A 21,480-nucleotide genomic window follows, 5' to 3' on the forward strand; every position below is an offset into this window, starting at 1 on the left:
AAGTTTAACATCAATATTCTATGTTTTTATGTTTATTTTATACCAATAAAGGTACTGAACTGAATTGAATTGAGTTCTCTTTAGAGCTCTTAGGGCTTAATGGCTGAGTCAAATGCACACAGGGAAAAAGTGGGGAAATCCCACCAGGAAGGGGACAGCCATGGGTTAAGTAAGGTGTGCATAAAAGGCCAGGGTTTCAGAACAGATAATCATCTACCAGGAATTCTTGGCCCCTTCCGCACACGCAAAATAATGCGTTTTCAAATCACTTTCACAACTGTTTGCAAGTGGGTTTTGCCATTCCGCACAACTTCAAAGAGCATTGAAAGCAGTTTGAAAGTGCATTATTCTGCATGTGCGGAATGAGCCCTTGTCTGTAAGGGTATGTTCTTCTAATTAGTTGCAGAGAAGGGCAACTTAAAAAGATGATTGATCATACAAGGACATTAAAACAGAGGTGGCATTCAAGGCTGGTTTGTCCACAAATGTAATTTTCTGGAAACAGCTTCAAATGTTGAATTAGTTGTATGATTGATCAAATGCTGAAGGCAGAGCTTCCATATTAGTTCAAATTAACTCAAATATTGTCTTTGAGGATGGCAAAGTTTAGCAACAGCAACTACTTCTCAGGAAGCATTGTGTGATTATGGGCAGAGAGAGGGAAATTCAACTTCATTGAAGTCATTATTTTATGGAACTCTTCAGGGGATTCTCTGAAAATGCCAGCCACAGGTGCAGGTGAAATGTCAGGAGAAAATGCTACTAGAACACAGCCATACAGCCTGGAAATCCCAGTGATTCCAGCCGTGAAAGTCGTGAAAGCCTAAAATATATATTTTAATTGCTCAGATTTTTAAATAAGTTTGGGTGTTCCAACATGTCTTACATGATAAAAAGGCAAGAGAAATGTAAACCTTAAGGACTGCCATGTCCCATATGAACCTTTCTGTGTGCTCTGGTCATCTTTGGAGGCCCTGTTTTGGTCCTATATTATTGTATCCAGTTGACGCTGGAACTGGGACATTTGCTCTTTAAGAATCTCCACATAAAAGACCATTTTTGGAAGTTAAAAGTTGCTGTTCTCAATATTGGGGTGATTCCAGAATTGATACATTGGCACTTTAAGACTCTTCGTGAACATTGTGTTCCTGCCATGGCTGAATGAGATATATATTTATATTTTGTTGTGCATTGATGCTTTATGTATTTGGAGATTCCCTGGATTAGTAATATGGTTACATGTGTTTTGGGTGCGGGAATTAGTGTGTTTGCACTAAATTCACCATATAGCCACATGCACTTCTGATAATGACTCTAGGAAACTAGATCAGGATAGGGCTAAGCTATTTCCACACTCTTGTGTAATTTCTATTACACATTGTGATTAGTTCTATCTTTTTATTTTTTTCTTTAAAATTCTATTGTATTATTTGAAGTAAAATACTTTAAAAAGGATTTTTTTAAAAAAAGTGAATTAAGAGATTTAGGCCATTTTATTATCATTTTTGCAGCTTAGGTGCCTAGGTGCGGCGGCTTTCTTTTTCTTTCTGTGTTACACATTGCACCTATCGTTTTTTGTGGCATTTATGTAACTTTTCACGCACACACAAATACAAACGCCCATGTGCATACATACACACACACACACACACAGAGAGAGAGAGAGTCACTTCCTGAAATCATGCTTGGGTTATATCGACTGATTGTACTAGAAAGCCATAAAAGTATATACTCCTTGACTGATATTGCTAATTTAGTTCGAACGTCAGTAAAAAAAAGTCTTTTGGGATAAAACAATTATTTGCTTTCATTATATGCATGGATGGTAATGTAACTTGTGATGCTGAATGTCTTCCTGGGAATAAGACCAATCTAAAGAGAAAGCACTCTGCTACCTCATTACAGTTGTTTGGCATGAAATTTAGGGGGTAAAAACAGACATACTGAGAATGGATATCATTAATGTCATTTGAGACCCATAGATATTGTGATAAATGGCATCAGTCAGTATAGTACTGTCTGGGAATATCAACGTATATCAATCAAAGATGCATAAAAATAGAAAACATGCCAGACGTCGAAACCCAAATGCTCCAAAGAGGGTTTTTTTTAAGTTGTTAGCAACACATTTTTTTTCACTATGTAGGATGATTCACACATTAGAAATTCTTTTCAAATAATGTATAATTATTCATCAACGATTTCTAAAAAGCCTATAGAGAAGATGTTTGCTACAATGTGCAGAAATTATTTCTGTTCCACATTTATGAAGATTTGTCAGATGTATGTGTGTTGGGAAAGTGCTGTCAAGTTGCAGGTGACTTACGGTGACCCCTCGTGGGGTTTTCAAGTCAAGTGGTTTGCCATTGCCTTCCTCCGTAATGTCCATTTCTGCACAGATCCCTGAAAACATTTGCCGAATGTTTGCAAAATGTTTTCTAAACCCCCTCCCCCCCTGTTTGTCTGCATTTCCCCCTCAAAATGATTCCTGGACACCACTTTGTGGTCATTCCATTTTTGTTACAGATCTGTAGGTCCGATGCTATGACGCTTCGAAGCCCTGGGCTATGATTCTCTAGGGGCCATGTCTTCAAAGTTGTGAAGACAGCCCTCCCTCCACAATTTTTTTTTTAAAAAACCCTGATGTAAATACAGCACAAGACAGCCAGCGTGAGCTCAGAAAATGGCATCAGTGAGGAAATCTGGAGACTACAGATAGGTGTGGGAAACATTTTAAAGAATGATGGGTCTTCACCTGGAAGTGACATCACCATATCTGTAACTTTTGACTTGGGAACATCAAAGAATGCTCTTATTTGTCCCAAAGTTGGGTGAGAACGGCACCAAAGGAGGGGAGGGAGTGAGGGGTGTCATGCAAGGGAGGGAAGGGAAGGGGATGGGGCCCGGCATCTGGACATGGCCCACCCACCCTAGCGGAGGGAGGGGAAGGGAAGGGAGGGGTGGCATGCAAGGGAGGGGAGGGAGTGAGGGATGGCATGCAAGGGAGTGAAAACGATTCCACATAAGAGCCAATTCCAGAGAACTGTTTCCAGAAAAGAATCACTAAAGAAAAGGATTCATTTAAAACATTTTCAGGCTGAAAATTTAAAAAAAAGTTTTCTAGGAAAAAGCATGTGGAACTCCATGGAAGAAACATTATATTTCGTGCCTCAAATCATTTTATTTTGGCTGTACAAAAAGGGCCAAAGTCTCCCATCCAAGTCATGACCTGCTTAGCTTCCAAGACCTGGCAAGATTAAACCGTGCTACACCATTCCAGATCCTGTGCCAGACGAGCCATATTGTATACAAAATTGAACAATTTTGGATTCCATCCCCACTTGAATGCCTCAAATATCTTTTAATAGTAGTTTGAATAGCTACTGTATATATTCCAATTCAAGACTAGGCTATTTTCCATGTATGTCATTGGAAAAAAAATGGTATGGCTCATCTTACGGTTGCACATGTTACAGTCATAGCCAGTAATTGTTAATAGCCTTTTACTGAAGTTATCTTACACTCAGGGTCTTGTTTCTTTCAAGTAAATAGTGCACTTCAGCCCATTGAAAGAAAATGCAAGAATAAATTAATTCAAATGGGCTCAGCCAAATCTGCTGGATAGCATGGTTGACAAAATATTTGGCTATTTCAGCTTTGGCTGTAGGCCTATTGGTTTGTTTATTTAAAACATTTTGTTAGTTGCCTTTCTGCCTTGTGGAACTCTTGGTGGCTTAGGCTGTAAATAAAATAACAATTATAAAAAACAATTTTCAGTTAGGATTGGCAACTGAATTAGTGAATAGCACTCCTATGTAATGCTTCAACTGACTCCTGAAGATAAAAGGGAGGGGATCAGGCAAAGCTGCCCAGGGAGATTGTTACATAATCAGGGGGCTTCCACCCAAAAGGTCCTCTCTCATGTGCCACCAGATAAAAACATATTTGATTGGTAGGAGAGTCAGGAGGGCATGGGTCACTCCTGAGACTGGAATGAAATAGGAGTTGGTCGCAGTCTGAAAAGCAGTGTGTCTGTTGCAGAAGCACAGTGGCACGACTGCTGTAACCTGCCAGAAACACACTATAGGGAAATGCTTGAAACCAAAGATGTTATCTCTTGATAGCTTCATCGCTAGTAGGCTGCATTCCACTTCTGCAGGCTTGATCTAAAGAAATCAAGCCAATTAGTTTCACCCCTAGCAAGATTCCCTGTTCTCAAAGCGTGTCTCCATTAGAACCATCGATATGGCCCACATAAAAACCAGGAAGGATTAAAATGTACCCAGTATGTCTAGCCTTGTATATCATACCTTCCCTTGAGCCAGGTTTCTTTTATGTATTTATACATATTCAGGACACATATTTTGCTCTTGTGAGCTCCAGGCATTGAAATGTTTATGGAGACATACACTTTAAATAAATAGTTGTTTAATGTTTGATTGTTCAAGGAAACCGGCTAATTGAGTTTACCACTGTGATGCTAGTGGCTTTGGGGCAAATGCATATATTTCAGAGCTGAACAGACTAATCGAAAAGCATATTTTACTACCAGAGTACTGGAAAGATCCTGAGGAAATACACATTAATCTCATCAAAACATGTGTAGTGTGGAAAGGAATGCAGGCCTCGTACCATGCTCCAAGGACATAACAATGAAATCAGCATTTAGTTGGTTAATGGGTATTAGAGTTGACAAATATTTCACATTAGCACAAACAGAAGCAGAAGGAAAGTCGAAACTCAGGGTACTTATGACATCTTTAGTCACTACCAGTTTTTGACCTAGATATTTCTAGAAACTGAGAAATGAATAAATGTATTTACGGTAGTATTGTTAAGAAAAATTGTCTCAATTTCTCTACTAAATTTCTCTCTGAAAAGCCAACAGTCCATTTCTTTACTTGCTTTTAGGCATCTAGGATCTGTTTCTAATTGGTTCCATTTTGATGAAAAAGAAATTCAAAAAGAAGAAGGGCAGGAAATCAAATTTCAGGAATTTACTCTGTAGACACTCAGAGACAGTGTCTTACGAAACCTTCCTATCCTCCTGTTAGAGCACCACCCTTTGGTGTGTAACATAAAACAAATGAGTGTATTGATTTCCCTTTTTTTCTTTTTTCAAAAGAAATTCCTCTTTTGAAAGAGGGAAAAAAGAGAACAAGAGGAATCAATGGTGTAACCTAAAAATGTGAATTTCGGGGGGGGGGGTTCCTCACTAGATACCAATGCTAATTTATACCTTGGTATAATTCAAGGATGTTTCATGCAGAGAATACTCCTCACCCAGGAGTATTGTGTAAAGCCACATCACTGTTTAATCATACCTGGTTTGATCATGTAGTTAACAGTTTAAATCCTTCCTGTTTCTTACTCTTGGCTTTTTTACTGATCATTGTTTCCCATAAGAAGCAATACGAAACAATGGGAGATGGGGCCCACCCTTTGGGGGCCAGTAGAATTGTTCCCCCTGAACAAAACTTCACCAGACTTAAGTGCTCTTCTCAGAACAATCTCCCAAAGCCATCCTCCATGTTTGGTGTCTCTAACTTGAAAAAGATCCCCCAACAGATGGAATCTTCCAAATTCCCCATAAGCTAAAATGGAGTCAAATTTTGGAGGGGGCAGATTCAGAAAAACCTGAATATTGAAAAATTATTAAAAAATCTAAAGCTGAAAAAAATATTTTTTTGTCAGAGGGGGGTTGCTCAAGCCTCGTCACTCTGCTTAGAGTACTAGAGGGAGTAGATATCCATCGTTATTAGTGAGTAAGAAAGTATTTATTTATTTAGTAATCATGGCTAGTAGCCATTGTGTTCTGATCCCCTTCATGTTTCCAAGTGCAACTCACATAAGCATCCAGAACCACTTTTTTCAAACTCCCATCTTTATTTTCTGAAAGGTTATGACTTCCATAGACAGATGGATGGACAGATAGATCGATAGCCACACATATCCATCCTTTTATTATTATAAATTGTGCTATTGTTGCTCCAGGGCAGTCATTTGCAATAGGATTTCCCTGGGTGACAGAACAATCCAGGAAGTAAATGATTGCTTGAGGGCATCGGTAGAACAGTATCTAATGATGTGAGGATCCAGATGAATGTTCGGGAAATGCCAGTAAGGACAGAACAGTATGGGATAACAATGGGCCTGTGATTACAAATGCCAGCAGTCCTGAAACACTGGCTGAGGGTATTGGAGTTTCAGTGTTAAGTGAACCTATCATCTATCCATTGCTTTCCCCCTGAAGCTTCTTCCTCAGCTTCTTTCTTCCCAATTGGAGTTCAGCTGGGAGAGAAATGTTCTTTGAATGTCCTCGGGAGGAGTTGATGATCCTGGGGGAAGTGTTTGATACCCCTTTGCTGCCCACTTCCTCTCTGCTTCGAACCCGCTCTGATTTTACTGGTATTTCATGGCAATCCAACTAGATGGCAACCCTAGATGGTTACTAAGCATTAGATTGCTATCATCATAACAACAACAATGTTGCTTACATTAACTATTTGCTACTGGTATACAGTGCCTACCTCTGCCAGCAACCTTTGGGTTCACGGTCACCCAAAGTCAAATAACCTGTGGGTGATTCATTGAGAGATGTCGTAGTTTTGTTATTGATTGCCAGATGGAGTGACAACTGAAGGCTGTGGCAACCTATGGGAGTCAAATCAATTGTTTGCCCATTTCCTTGCTCCCTATCCCTTGTTCTGTGTTAGGTGCCACTCTAACAAACTCTGTGTTTTATAGTGGAGTGTTGATACTGTATGCTGCTGTGATGCCTGGGCTCTGTTGGTGGGTTTTCAGTCTGGTCTGTGGAGAGATGTATAGGAATGGCACGTTTGATGAGTCCATTTAGACTAAACTATTGATAAGACTCTGAATGGCTGTTGTATCTATCCATGACAATTGTTTTATTGTATTTTGGAATGCCAATAAAGGCTTGTCTATCTATCTTCAATCCAACTTGCAGGTTTGACATCACCCTTTCTAGGTTTGCTACTGAATCATTGGCCCCTTCCGCACATGCAAAATAATGTGTTTTCAAACCACTTTCACAACTGTTTGCAAGTGGATTTTGATATTCTGCACATCTTCAAAGAGCACTGAAAGCAGTTTGAAAGTGCATTATTCTGCATGTGCAGAATGAGCCATAGACAAATTTCCCATGGGCCAAAAACAGTGGTGTGAAAACAGTGTGAAAACAGTGTAAAATGGTTTAAAACGGTGTAAAAGAGTTTACACTGTTTTCACATCGCTGTTTTTTGCCCATGCGGAATCCACCCTAGAGTAGAATGGGGCCAGGCAGGCCATATAGTCCAACCACCAGCTCAATGCAGGATCAGCTTAGAGCCATGGTGGTGAACCTATTGCACTCCAGATGTTCACGGACTACAATTCCCATCAGCCCCTACCAGCATAGCCAATTGGCAGAGGCTGATGGGAATTGTAGTCCATGAACATCTGGAGTGCCATAGGTTTGCCACCACTGGCCTAGAACATATCTGACAAGTGTTTGTCCAGCTACTGCCAGAGACGAAGAGCTCTCTGAAGAATCCTACTGCTGAACTTCTATAAAAATTGTCTTCTGAATGTCCAGTTGGTACCTTTCTGCTCATAATTGATATACCATGATACAATCCCATTGGCTCACATTGGCTTTGTATAGAAGGAGCAATTTGGAACATAGAAAAAAATATTGTTTCAAATGTTTGTGCATTGTATTTGAGCAACTTTCTGTGTTTTTTATTCAGACCAATTCTTTGACTTCCCCTGGAGTTACAGAGTGAAGTTCAGGATAGCTGACCATAGTCTGAATTTCTTAACATTATAGCCAACTGACCACACAGCACCAGGGCACATATGTCACAGTAATTTCAAAATGCAGAGTGCATTGCTAAGGCTATGACTACAAAGTTAAATCACAGTTCTTACCAGGGAGGTCTTGTTTGTCACAAGCTTGAATATGTCAGAAGTGTGCAATTAGTTTCATCCAACTGACCCACGGCATGGAAGTGCTTCATAATGACACTAACAAAAGACCTCAATATCAATGTCTGATAGAGTATTCCAAGAGCAAATATTATTTATCCAATAGGTGAAAATGGCAAGGATGCAATATACATTTGAGGAGGAATACAAAAAATCATTTTGCAAGTGTTATTTGTCCACAGAACCAAATGTTCACATAAGAATGAAAGTTCTGGTATTTTGCACAGAGGTCCATTCTGCACAGCACAAAAAAGATGCCTGTGAGACATCTCAGAAAGAGGCAACTCCATACACCCAAAATAAGATGTCCAGAGGAGGACTTAAAAAGAGGCAGCTTCTGGGTGCTTTCCAGACAGCGAAGGCATCAGAGGGAAAAGAGGCTGTTTCCTGCCTGGCTGTTTTGCTCTCTGGTCTGTTTCACCCACAGTTTGTGCCCAACATTTTGTGTGCAGCTATAGGGATTCTTCCTGCTGTCATTGGCTGAAGGTTGCCTCGTGACATTTGCTCTGCAGGCTCCGATCCTGGCCACCTTTTCAGCCCCAAAAGTACAGAGGCAGGGGGCCCAGCATCTTGATATGACCCACCCACCCTAGCGGAGGGAAAGGGAAGGGAAGGAGGGGGAGGGGTAGCATGCAAGGGAAGAGAAGTGAGGGAGGGAAGAGAGTGAGGGGTGACATGCAAGGGATGAGTGGGAGGGGCCAGGCACCCTAGACTTCCTTCTGGAATACCACTGTTGGTTAAGCAAGTTAAAAAGAAAAACCAGGCCTCGCATTACTCAAGAGTAAGCTCGGTACAGCAACTGTGACATACTTTGAATGGCTGCGTCGCGCCCCTCAGAGGGTTTCCTCAGAAGCGACACCCATTGCCACCAACCAAACTTACTCCCAGGTAAAGGATCATGACCAGCCAGCCTAGATGTGTGTGAGGGGTCCCTTTCCATTCCTCCCCCCGCAAGGAATGCGGACACACACATCAATGACATCGCACAGTATCGGGCTGCGTGTTCGCATGAGCACATACTGCTGACCTCTGCAATTGATTTGCTGCTACTGTTCCTTTTCCATTTCACCACAATAAGTCACAGCAGTGCGTGGCTGGGACCCGCTAGTTTTTTTAAAAAATCCAGGAGCTATCTGCATAGTTACGCAGATCCACATAAAAGAATCTTAGCTGCTTGGTAGACAGGTCCACCACCCATTGAAAAGCATTGGGTTGACCTCCCTTCCACAGACCAACTAGTTTTCTGTGAAGTAAGAAAAAAAAACCAATTGGTCCACAGAGGGCAGGTCAACCCAATGCTTTCCAATGGGCGGCAGAGCCATCTTTCAAGTGGCTACGATTATCTTTTTTGTGTCTGCATAGATAAGAAGACAGCTCCTTAGGGGGATAAAAGGTAAACTATATATTACTGGAATCAGCAGCAGCCAGCTGAATACAATGACATACTCTTTGGGCTGAAAAGGCACCCAAGATTGGAGCCTGCAGAACAAACATCCTGAGTCTACCTTTAGCAAATGGCGGCAGGGAGAATCCCTTCAGCCACACACAAAATTGCAAGCAGAGAGTGAAATTGACTAGAGAGCAAAATGGTTGGGTGGGGAAAACAATACATCTTCTGAGCTCTGCATTTCAAACAGCCAGGCAGGAGACGTCTTGCAGGTGGCTTAGGGGGAAAAATACACTTTGGAGCATTAAAAAAAATACTCTAAAATAAGTTGTCCTGAGGACATCTTGGGAAGAAAGCAGTTCAGAGTGTCTTCCCAGGACACCTTTTTAGCACCCCCAGATTGTCTTATTTAGGCTGTGCAGAATGGACTATATTCCATTGGAAAAATTAATTTTGACATTAGGAATTTAAATATTTGTACAGGTGCATCAAGAGAAATAGCAAACCGGGAACATTTTTAAAAGAAATCAGAACAGTAGAATAGGGGCTCCATAAATTTAAATAAATATTCTTAAAAGAACTGAAAACATGCATGCTGGAACATCTATCTTTTCAAGATGAAAGCTGAGTTTCATCTTATTTGGTGTATACTTTATATACTGCCAATGCCCAACCTACAGTGTGCATTTCACTGTGATTGAATTGGTCAAATCCCTTCAAGGTTAACATGAGTTGTGGCCACAAATTCCTTTCCAGAGGATGGGCAGGCCAGAGTGGTCTCCTTGCCGCTAGTTGTAAACTCTGAACAGGAGTTTAATAGAAGTGCTGACACCATTTTAACTATGGAAGCATGAACAGACAATAAAAATGAGGTGAGTCCTTTCTTTCAGAATGTGTGTATTTATGTTGCCATCGCAGAAAAGAATTTATGTGGGGATTACTTGTGCTTGGTGAACTGTGTTGTAAACCTCCCCCCTCCCAAAAAACAACAACCCTGAAATAGTCGTGATAAGCAGAGGTCTAGGCCGAATAGCAAGAAACCAAACTCAGTCTTCAAAACAATGACAACTTTTATGTTCTACCACTCAAATTCTCCAAAGCTGAGCTTACTGTCATTTACTTGTTTTGCATTTCGTATCTGAACCTTTCCTCTGGAGACAAATGCTGTGTACTACACAGACAGCGCCATAGGGCTTTTTGTTCTCAGGATGCCTGGTGTACATCCCAAGGCCAACAAAAAAAGCGAGGAAGGAAGCAAATGATACAATGTTGACGGAAATCCAGGTTACAGAGAAATTTAATCTGCAGTGAGATAATATTTTGTGATGGTCACACTGTTCAAAAACAGCCATTTTACTCTCATGTAAAAGTACAGCCGAAATTCTCTCATTTAACTCTCATGTAAGAGCACAGCTGGGATTCTATTAATCATGCATTGTGGGTGTGGAAGATTTGATCTTAGAAGAAGAAGAGCTGGGTTTTATACCCCACTTTTCTCTACCTTTAAGGGGTCTCAAAGGGCTACAAACTCCTTCCCTTCCCTTCCCTTCCACTCCCCACAACCAGCACCTTGTGAGGTAGGTGGGCCTGAGTGAGTTTGGATAGAACTGTGACAGCCCAAGGTCACTCAACAGGCTTTGTGTAAAACATGTTTTATGTTTGAGGAATGTAAACCTAATTTACTGGGACTATGATGTTTGTGCCACTACATAACACTGTTGAAAGATGAAAAGATACAAGGGAGACCATCTATCTGATTTTGCCAGAACCTGCTCCCCGTAAGAAAAGCCCTTCAGAAACAGAGTAGTGGTCTATCCAATCCAACTCTTCTTCCTGGCTGATACCAGGAGTGGGGTGAGGGGTGGAGGTGAACCTTGTGTCAGCAGAGGAAAAGAAATGGGATCCTGCGGATGTGACCTCACACACATAGGCAAAAGGACAATTATCTGGAAAGCTGTACTGGCCATGGGGAGAGTTGATGGGAGAGGGAGGATATCTGGTCAATGAGAATTCGCTTGCTCCTTAAATGGAAATGAGGAGAGTTAGGAAGAGGAAAGAGACATAGGCCCTTTCCGCACAGGCCAAATACAGCGTCCCAGGGACAGCAAAAACATCGTCCCTGGGAGAGCGTTCGCACAGGACGCGTTGCTGCTGCGCAGCAGCGCCATCCTGACTTTCCTCAGGCAGCATGAAGCTGCACCTGAAAACCTTGTCGTTGATAAACAGCGTCTTGCCAGTGGCACGGTGGAAACCGCACCGCCAGGAAGCCACTGCTTTCCCTGTTGGCTCCACTCACCTTCTTGTGCAGCGTCCCTCTGGAGGGCTGCAGAGACCCGCCCACGCTGCCCTGCGACCTCTGGAGGTCGCAGGGCAGCGTGGGCAGGTCCCTTCAGTCTTCCAGAGGGATGCTGCACAAGAAGGTGAGTGGAGGGGTTCCACAGAGTGGCGGCTCCGCACGGAACTGCATCTCTGGCTGCAGGGGAAGTCAGGTCAGCATGCACACTAGTGTGCAAACGGTTCCTGACCCTCCACCGGCATACTTCATGCCGGTGGAGGTGTGTTTCCGCACATGTGCGGAAAGAGCCATAGAGAAGATGGGTGCTGAGCCAGAGGAATAACAGACCAAGGCAGCTGAGAGACATGAGGAGAGGATAACAAGATTCAGCAGGAGGAGAAATGGATGAGGCCATGCAGGGAGCATGGGGTATTAGGGACATGGTTGAGCAGGAGAATCCCAAAGAGAAGAGTTTAGATTTCTATGCCACTTTTCTCAACTGTAAATTTTCTCAAAGTGACTTACAAACTGCTTCCCTTCCTTTCCCCTCAACAGACACCTTGTGAGGTAGATGGGGCTGAGAGAGTTATGACCGAACTGTGACTAGTCCAGGGGTAGGGAACCTGCGGCTCTCCAGATGTTCAGGAACTACAATTCCCATCAGCCTCTGTCAGCATGGCCAATTGGCCATGCTGGTAGGGGCTGATGGGAATTGTAGTTCCTGAACATCTGGAGAGCTGCAGGTTCCCTACCCCTGGACTAGCCCAACAGGCATCATGTATAGGAGTGGACAGTCAAACCCAGTTCTCCAGATTAGAGTCTGCCACTCATATGGAGGAGTGGGGAATCAAACTCAGTTCTCCAGATTAGATTCCACCACTCTAAACCACTACACCATGCTAGCTTAATAGGAGAATGAGGAAGAGGCTGTTCCTCTTCCAGTCTGGTCCTAGCAGAGACCACAAGAAGACTAAGGTGGCTATTGACTCTCCAGAAGGACTATACGCATCACCTATTAAGAATGGTTGAATGGTTGAATAATAATGGTTGAATTTTTTAATCTAAATTTTAGATTTAGAGTGTTACAGCCTTATTTGATGCAGTGCATTTACTGTGTGCACTGTATAATAGTAAATACATATAATAACGCGCCACATAATTGTGAAACTTCTTTCTCTGGCCTGATTATAGAACATTACTATGCCTGTGCTGAAATGAGTTCAAAATCAATGGTACTTTTTCAACATTTGTTTCTCTCAGTGATTTAGGCAATATCGAGGAGGCACTTAACTGTTGTTCATTAACATGATTATGCAAAACTCTCTATAATATGCCTTCCTTATGACTTATGTGTATAATGACTGAGAAGTCTGGGGTGCAGAATCATGAATTCTTACTGCACTGTCTTCTGCTATGGAAAAACAAATCCTATGATGCCAAAATTACACATGACGTAACTCCTATCAGTTGCATAATCCTTAATAACAAACCACTTCAGCAATTGTGCCAGAGCCTGCACCCGGGAACACCACATTGTACCAGATTTCCCGCTAGATGCCCAACTGACCCATGGTACAATGCAAATTCAGTGTTGTTAAATACATATCTAATGTTTAGGTTCTCAGCCCTGTACCACCAAGTGCCAGTTTTGTGGGGGTGAAGTCTAAGGAGAGTGAAGTTTTATGAGGATGTGATGTCACCTGCAGGTGTTGGTCTAGTAATTTCCCCTGAACTCTATGGTAAAGACCATAGAAACGAGGTTAAATTCCTAGAGTGTTACCATCAATGACACCCCCCCCCCCAATTTTCTCCTATTCCTCAAATTATCAAAGGCAGGAAACTTAGGACTGGGACGCAGTGGAGGAATCTCATCTTCCAAATCTCATCTTGTTTCCTTGTCCCAGTACTGGACAGACTGAAGGAAGTCAGAGCCAGTATCTATGCCTTGTTCATTTCATGATGGTTAGGTATCAGCCAGCATATGTGGATGGAGGCATACATTGAATTGGTACACGCCTGTACACAGCAGTGCAGATTCACGGAATAGAGCCAGCACCTCCTGATCACCCAGTATATAGGCTGATTGTTTTTTTATTTGTACTGCTACCACTAGGAAAGTCCAACCCCCCCCCCCTCCACATACTGTACTGCAGGCAGTCATGACTGATTCTTTTCGGGTGGCAATAGGCTTGTGAACCCCCCAAAGAGCTAGCCAGCTGATGGATGGGCAGCCCCAAAGGACTTTGAATTCTATTAATACCTCAAGAGCTCTTTTGGCAATATCCAATGTGCTTCATCAAAGCGCACCCTAGGACATGGAGTCCTCCACACATCTGCCCTTTTTGTAGATACCCCTAAATTCCAAATATATATATATATATATACATGAACTTCACTTTTCAATCAATTTCTAATTGTAGTTTAGTGGCCTTATGTCCGTTTCTCTGACAACGTGTTGGTTTCTCTGACAATAACCCTGGCCTTTGTTACAAACTGGGAACACTCTTTCTACCCTCTGCAGCACCAGCACGGCAACATAGTAAGTAAAACAGGAGGGTATTTTTTTTTAGTTTATTCACTTTCATTTATATGTTCACTTTTTTTTTTAAATGGAAGCTTCTCCCTACCTATGGTTCTGCTTCTCTGGTGAGCACCCTGAAAAAAGGAAGAAGCTTAAAAGTGGTATAAGTGTGAAGCTTTGGCATACTAATACTGAATAAAAAGTACTTTTCAGCCAGAAAACGCTGCACTAGGGCAGCTTCATTTTATATTCTTTATAAAATGTATTCTACATTGACTAGAATAAAAGATTTTCCAAAAGATTTTAAAGAAAGCACAACTTACATAATGTGTACAGGTTGGAGAAATGAATGGGAAAACCACCGAGTGAAGAAATGCCATTAAATCCATTAGCTTTGCTGGAGGACCAGAGAGAGAGAGAGAGAGAGAGAGAGAGAGGGTCCTCATTCTCTCCTTTCCTTCTCCTCCTCTCTTTCCTCCTGTCAACCATTTCTCTATGCCCAACAGGCAAATGGACTGGAGAGAAGATAGCTTTCACTGGTACCTCAGTTTTAGGAGTGTATGCAGAAGAAAATTTCAATATAATTTCAGATCCAGGCTTCAGGGAGGCAGATTTTTACTGCGGCTGATTATGTATAAGGCATCTGCTGCCTGATGGAGGAAAATATAGGTTGCCACAAGATTGTGTTTCCTCAAGCCCGACTTTTACTTTCTATGCTCCCCGTGGGAAGCAGGATCACTTCTAGCACAAATTTAATTTTGCTTTGCAGCCAGAGAGGGCAGATTTGCCAGTGGGCACAGCTTTGCCCTGGATTTCTTCCTTCTGACCACAGCCAGTATGCCTAGTCTCCTCCCCATTCCCTCACACTGCTTTGCATGCTTCCCCTTTGCCTTTCTCCTTGTTGCCAACACCTTCCTGCTTCTTTAAATGCTTGTATCAATACATCAATATCAAACAGGGCCTCTTTCTCACTCCACTCTGCCTCCCTTGTTCTGCTTCTGCTATCCCTAATGCTCAAGAGGGCCTTTTTAAAACTTTCTTTCAGACAAGCTTCTATTTTTTTTTAAAAAAAAAAAAACAAGCCTCGCTCCTGCTGCAGCAGTGAGAGAGAGTGAGGGAGTGGGAGTGTGTGTGTGTGTGTGTAGGGGAAGGGAGGGGAAGAGAATATCAGTGAGATCTGTGCCTTGAAGGTTGTTGGCCAGAGTTAAGAGAGGCACTTCTCTAACACAGCCATCAGTTACTGGTTATTAATTTGCTGGGTTGTAAATTTAAATGCATGGTTTTGTGTTGATTTTATTGAAAGATATATATATATATATTCTGATGTACACCACGCTGAGCCCTTCGGGGGAGGGCAGTATAAAAATGTAATAAACAAACAAACAAATAAATTCTACGATCCCTTGGACAAGGTGCTCAACTGCTGTGCCACTGGACTATTCAGTAATGAGACTATGTATTCAGATGATTTCTTTATTATGAAACAGCATCAAGAATAAGCATTTAGACTTCTATTGCCAGAACTAAAGCATAAGCAGAAAAGCACCCTCCACTACACCCCCCATCATGTTCCATTTCTCACAACACCACCCCTGCACACCAGTTCCCAAGGTGGGATGACACCCTACCAGTCTCATGGTCCAGACCCAATGCATCCTCCCCCAGGGTCAAAACAACCTCCATTCCACAATACTGAGAAAGCTACAACAGCAGCTAATGAGCTGATAAGACATTGCTCAGGAAGTGAAAGTACAAACAGTGAGAAAGTACAACCACAGTAATTAAGAGGGAGGTGGGAAGAGGAGAGAGAAAGGATCCAACATCCCAACTGAAAGACATGGCAGGATTAAACCAGAAATGAGCTGATCATGACATCAGCTCTCTGTGTTCCCAGCCATGGGACTTGCAATGAACAAAAAGGCTCTGCCCCACAAAGGAAGAAAGGAAGGAGCACTGAAGCTATCTGTGGTTTGTTCTCCAAAGATGAATGTCTGGAAATGCTCTGTGCACTTCCCCTTAAAGGATATAATTTGAAGGGAGTAAAGTTATTGCTCTGGAAATTAGTAGCATTAAAAAAAACAAGTACAAACTGTAACCAGCTAGCAGCACCCAAAGATGAAAGCACAGATTGTTTCAGGAGAGATTTTTCATAGCATAAGAATTTCAAATTTTGTTTAACCATTCTGGGAAATCATGGTAGTGGCCCAAATCCGCCAAGTGCATGTATATTGTCAGCTTGAGAATCCCATTATGCACATCCCTACTCAGTGATGCTGCCAAGAAAAGATTTTCCACAAATTCAAGATGCCAGATACCCCAAAGACTACATTTCCCAGGATGCACAGAACCACAGCACTTTGAACACCACTGCAACATTAAATCAAATCAATTTTATTGTGATCCAAGATCAGCAGTCAAAATCAAAAACAATAAATGCTACAAATCAATCTTATAACACATACAATCAATAAATGATTGATCCATATAAAATGAAAATGTTAAAATGATTACAAACAAAACACTTTCTTTTGCCTTACTTTGCATGCTGTAGCACAAATTTTGCTACCTGATAGGAAGTTTCAGCAGCACGCTCAGCAAGAAGAAATAAATAAAAATGGCTTGTTCTGCCAGGAAATTTAGACAAGATTGGAGTAATATATCTAATATGAATATTGTGATAAATGCAGCAGTGTAAGAGTACATTCTCAATAGCTTCTATCATTCCTGAATGGCATGGGTATAAATGTAGTGCATAGGGAATGCAAGTGTACATCCCTTCCAGCAAAGCAGATGGAAAAGCATTAAGCCGATCTAAGGTAAATGCTCTATGACAATTAGGGTATTCTAAAGTATATACATTCTTTGACGGTGCATAATTTTTATCACCATTCCTAACACCAAACCAGAATGGTTCTGTGCTTTATCATTTTGAAGCGCAATATCCAGTGGTGGGATCCAAAAATTTTAGTAACAGGTTCCCATGGTGGTGGGATTCAAACTGTGGTGTGGCGCCAATGGGGCTGGGCGGGGCATGATGGGGACTTGGTCAGGCATTCTGGGGGCGGGGCATTCCTGGGCGAGGCTGTGGCAAGGACACAGCTGCTGTGCCGGTCCTTGGGCGGGAAACGAATGCATGCAGGCACAGGCTGCCACGTACACCAGTGCACCTCCTGCTAGACGGCTTCAAATTCTGCGTGCTACTGCTGAGAGAAGGGGCATAACTAAGGCAAAAATCACGTGGCAAAATCACCAATTAGTAACCCCCTCTCGGCACACACAAATAATTAGTAACCTACTCTCAGGATCCTGTGAGAACCTGCTGGATCCCATCTCTGGCAATATCCCATAACCTTTGCTTTACATCTATCCTCACTCATTGCTACCCATGAATGGGGATAGCAGAGCACAGTTAGCAAGACCAACGTGATGGAGTTTATTCTCCACTTTCTTCATCCACCTTGAATGATGATAACCAACAGAAATGAGAGAAGTTAGAAGGAAGAAAGCAAGAGTTTGAGCTAGAAATATGAAGTTTGAATCCAAGAATGTGTTGCTGTGACCGATTCTGCTTTCTAGTCTAAATAAGGAATTAGATATAAAGCAAGGCACTCCAAATAGAGATCTAAGGAATTTAGTCTGAATTAATTCAGTTTTTTTCGTAATCTTACAAACATACCTGTGCTCCATACATAAATTATGATATTACAAAACACTGGAATACTTTCACAGAATAGGGTATATAGGAGCCCCCCTTTGGGGAAAAAAGAAAATTAAAGGTGTTCTGATGTTCTGTCAGCCAACACAGTTGCATGAGATAGGTGCACCACCTATGAGCCAGATGACTGAACGACGACTCTTAAATATCAAAACTGTTAAGCCCAAACTGCTTGTCCCTTGCCATCACCACCCAGGGAAGCCTGGGAGAATGTGACACCCAAGATCCTCATGCTTTTGTTTTGTTTAGAACTGCAACAAGGGTTTTTCCTAGGCCACTCAGACAGCATCTGGTTCTTATTGTAACCGGCCTACAGTAAAATGGTGTATTGATTCAGATACCTGTGGAACCATAATTCCTTTGTCTTTTTGAGGGTAATAGCCAGCCAACAGATTAGAAGACTGGAAACTTTTGAAATATAGGTAGTTCTTTGTGGGTTTGCAAGACTAATAGCTTAACAGCCTTATGTGGCAGGGAGAAAAGAATAACAGGAGAGACCATAACAGGAAATAAACCCCTGCAAAAATAGCAACTTTGAAACTTTCCACTTGATAGGTGTTAGGGTTTAACTAAGCACTGGCTACCTTCCAAAGTAAGTTGATGATTAGGTTAAGTTGAACATTTTAAGTTGTGCTGCCCTGGGAACAAACTAGGGGCAGGGCTCATGTAAATGTTCCAGCATAAAACAGAGCTGCCTCTGTGCAGACCCTGCCTTTGGTGTCTTGGACATATTGATACAGATGGTCTTTGTGCATGATAATGAATAATAACAATAATACATTACACTTTTCGTGACTTTTTGTGTGTTTATTGGGGAAATGACACACTGGGTTCCTCATATTATTCCCACTCAATCCTAGTAACATTATCAGCCCTCACCCTGGGGAATGCCCAGCTGCAGCTGAGAATGCTTTGAGCTTCTAAGGATGTTTCGGCTTTACAGAATGAACTTTAGGGGAAAAGGTGCTTGGGGGAGCTTGGCTGAAGCATGTAGTCTGCTACTTTGTAGGTGAATGCCAGATTCAGCAATACCTTTGGAGTGTACCAGGTCATACTCTGATTCCATAAACCTGATTTCTGCAGCCCTAAGTCTAGTTGTTGGGAGGAGGTCGACTGCCACCTTTTGCTGATACATCATCTGAGACAGCAAGGGGGTGGGACGGGGTGCTGGAGTTCCTGTTGGTTCAGGAGCAGCAGTGGCGTAGGAGGTTAAGAGCTCGTGTATCTAATCTGGAGGAACCGGGTTTGATTCCCAGCTCTGCTGCCTGAGCTGTGGAGGCTTATCTGGGGAATTCAGATTAGCCTGTACACTCCCACACACGCCAGCTGGGTGACCTTGGGCTAGTCATAGCTTCTCAGAGCTCTCTCAGCCCCACCTACCTCACAGGGTGTTGTGAGGGGGGAAGGGAAAGGAGATTGTAAGCCCCTTTGAGTCTCTTGCAGGAGAGAAAGGGGGGATATAAATCCAAACTCTTCTTCTTCTTCATTGGACTTATGACAGCCATTGTAAGGAGGCAGCAGAGAATGGTTTTCCCTTGAAAACAATGGGAATAAAAACATGCAATCACACACACAAAAATGCATGTAATAAGGAATAGAATAGCCAACTAGTGAAGTTTTTGACGTGGAATTGGAGGGGGGGGGATATCTCCAGCTGGTATCTTCCTTTGCAGAGACATGTCATTGATTATGCAACATGAGGAAACGGGAAACCTAACTGCGATCGTGTGCCCTGTGGTCTACATAAAGTATTTTGTGGCATTTATTTTCAGACGACTGCACCTTTTCCTACATAAAATTAGACTGTACAAGCCCGACACAGCCGCAAGATTTCATTTGTGCAGCATTCGCACTGTTTACGCTCTCCCCGTGTGGTTTGGCAAGACGGGATTTTACAGGGCTTATGTAGCATAACAAAAAAATCCCCAAACACAGAGTGTACAAGTTAAGAGTATAAGGAAATGCTTCACTGAATAAGTTTCCTGCTCTGTACCTGCAAAATGAACATTCCTGAACCTCCCACTGGAGATTATCAATATTTAACGAACATTGACAAGACAGGAACAAGCCAAGTGAAGCAAGGCTTATTATTGTGAATTCCTGAGCACCATGCTCCAGGTGTCTTTATGCCACAAACATTCAGCTATCTTCATAAGGCCTTCTCTAGCAGCTTCAGCAAACTGGCAGGCAGCGCAGAAATTGTTACTGACCTCAGACGCTTTAATTAAGAGTCAGCCAGATTTATTTAAAGATCTATTGTGCCATTAATAATGGCAATGGTATTGTTAATATCGCACATTAAATCCCGCTCTAGGGCGTTCAAAGTACTTCACATTGTCATCACCAATCTAGAGATGTCTGCAAGGCTAACCGATTCAGATTATTGCAAATCCAAAAAGAGTAGGTAGGGGTTTTAATGCAAAGAAAGTACAAGAAGGAAGGAGGAAATTAATCGTTTTCCTGCCCATGTTTCTTCCTCTTGAAATGTTCATGTCAATGATTGAGGAATTGAGGAACTTGCAATCCATGAATGTTTACTCAAAAGTAAGTCTGATGTTATTCAATAGTGTTTATGCCCAAATTCTTGGGACTACGGACTTACACATATACTTCATACAGTATTCAACAAAATTTTTCCTAAATATTAAATGCAACAAACATCCCTAGGTGGACTGTTCTCACATGTTCAAAGCAGCATTGGATTTTGCACTGAAAAGAAGAAGAAGAAGAAGAAGAAGAAGAAGAAGAAGAAGAAGAAGAAGAAGAAGAAGAAGAAGAAGAAGAAGAAGAAGAGCTGGATTTATATCCCCCTTTCTCTCCTATAGGAGACTCAAAGGGGCTTACAAACTCCTTTCCCTTCCCCCCTCACAACAAACACCCTGTGAGGTAGGTAGAGCTGAGAGAGCTCCAAAGAGCTGTGACTAGCCTAAGGTCACCCAGCTGGTGTGTGTTGGAGTGCACAGGCTAATCTGAATTCCCCAGATATGCCTCCACAGCTCAAGTGGCAGAGCGGGGAATCAAACCTGGTTCCTCCAGATTGGAATACACCTGCTCTTAACCACTATGCCACTGCTGCTCCTGAAGCAACCAAAAGACTGAAGCAACCTAAATTCTGCAAAAGTTGCACAGGAAAGCAAATGTCTACCGAGATAATACACACACAGTTTGTTTTCAAGGGGAAAACAATCTCAGATTTGTTTTTAAAAAAGATACTAATTGTTGAAATGAAGGAATTTCATCACAGTCAAGTCGAAGTAGAACACATGTAGAACCATGTCTAGTAATTGTCTTCTTCTTCAGGTCTAGCATGCATCAAAACGGTATGGGGGCCTTTGGGGCTCTGCAGCACTTTACCTCTCCTAGAGTATGCTTTTACCACTCATGTTTCCAAACACTTGGGAATTTTGCAGCACCATCCTAAGTAGAGTTACACATTCAAAGCTTGCTTTGGGCAACTCTGGTCAGCATGGCACTGAGCACCAACTTTGGAATTGTTGCTCAGAATTAGTGTGACTTTGGCCTTTCCGCACAAGTCACTGGGCCCTTCCCCACTTTATAGAATAACGTGCAGGCGCACCGAATCCGAAAAACGC

This window comes from Sphaerodactylus townsendi, linkage group LG04 (genome assembly GCF_021028975.2).
Source record: "Sphaerodactylus townsendi isolate TG3544 linkage group LG04, MPM_Stown_v2.3, whole genome shotgun sequence".
NCBI classification, from domain to species: domain Eukaryota; kingdom Metazoa; phylum Chordata; class Lepidosauria; order Squamata; family Sphaerodactylidae; genus Sphaerodactylus; species Sphaerodactylus townsendi.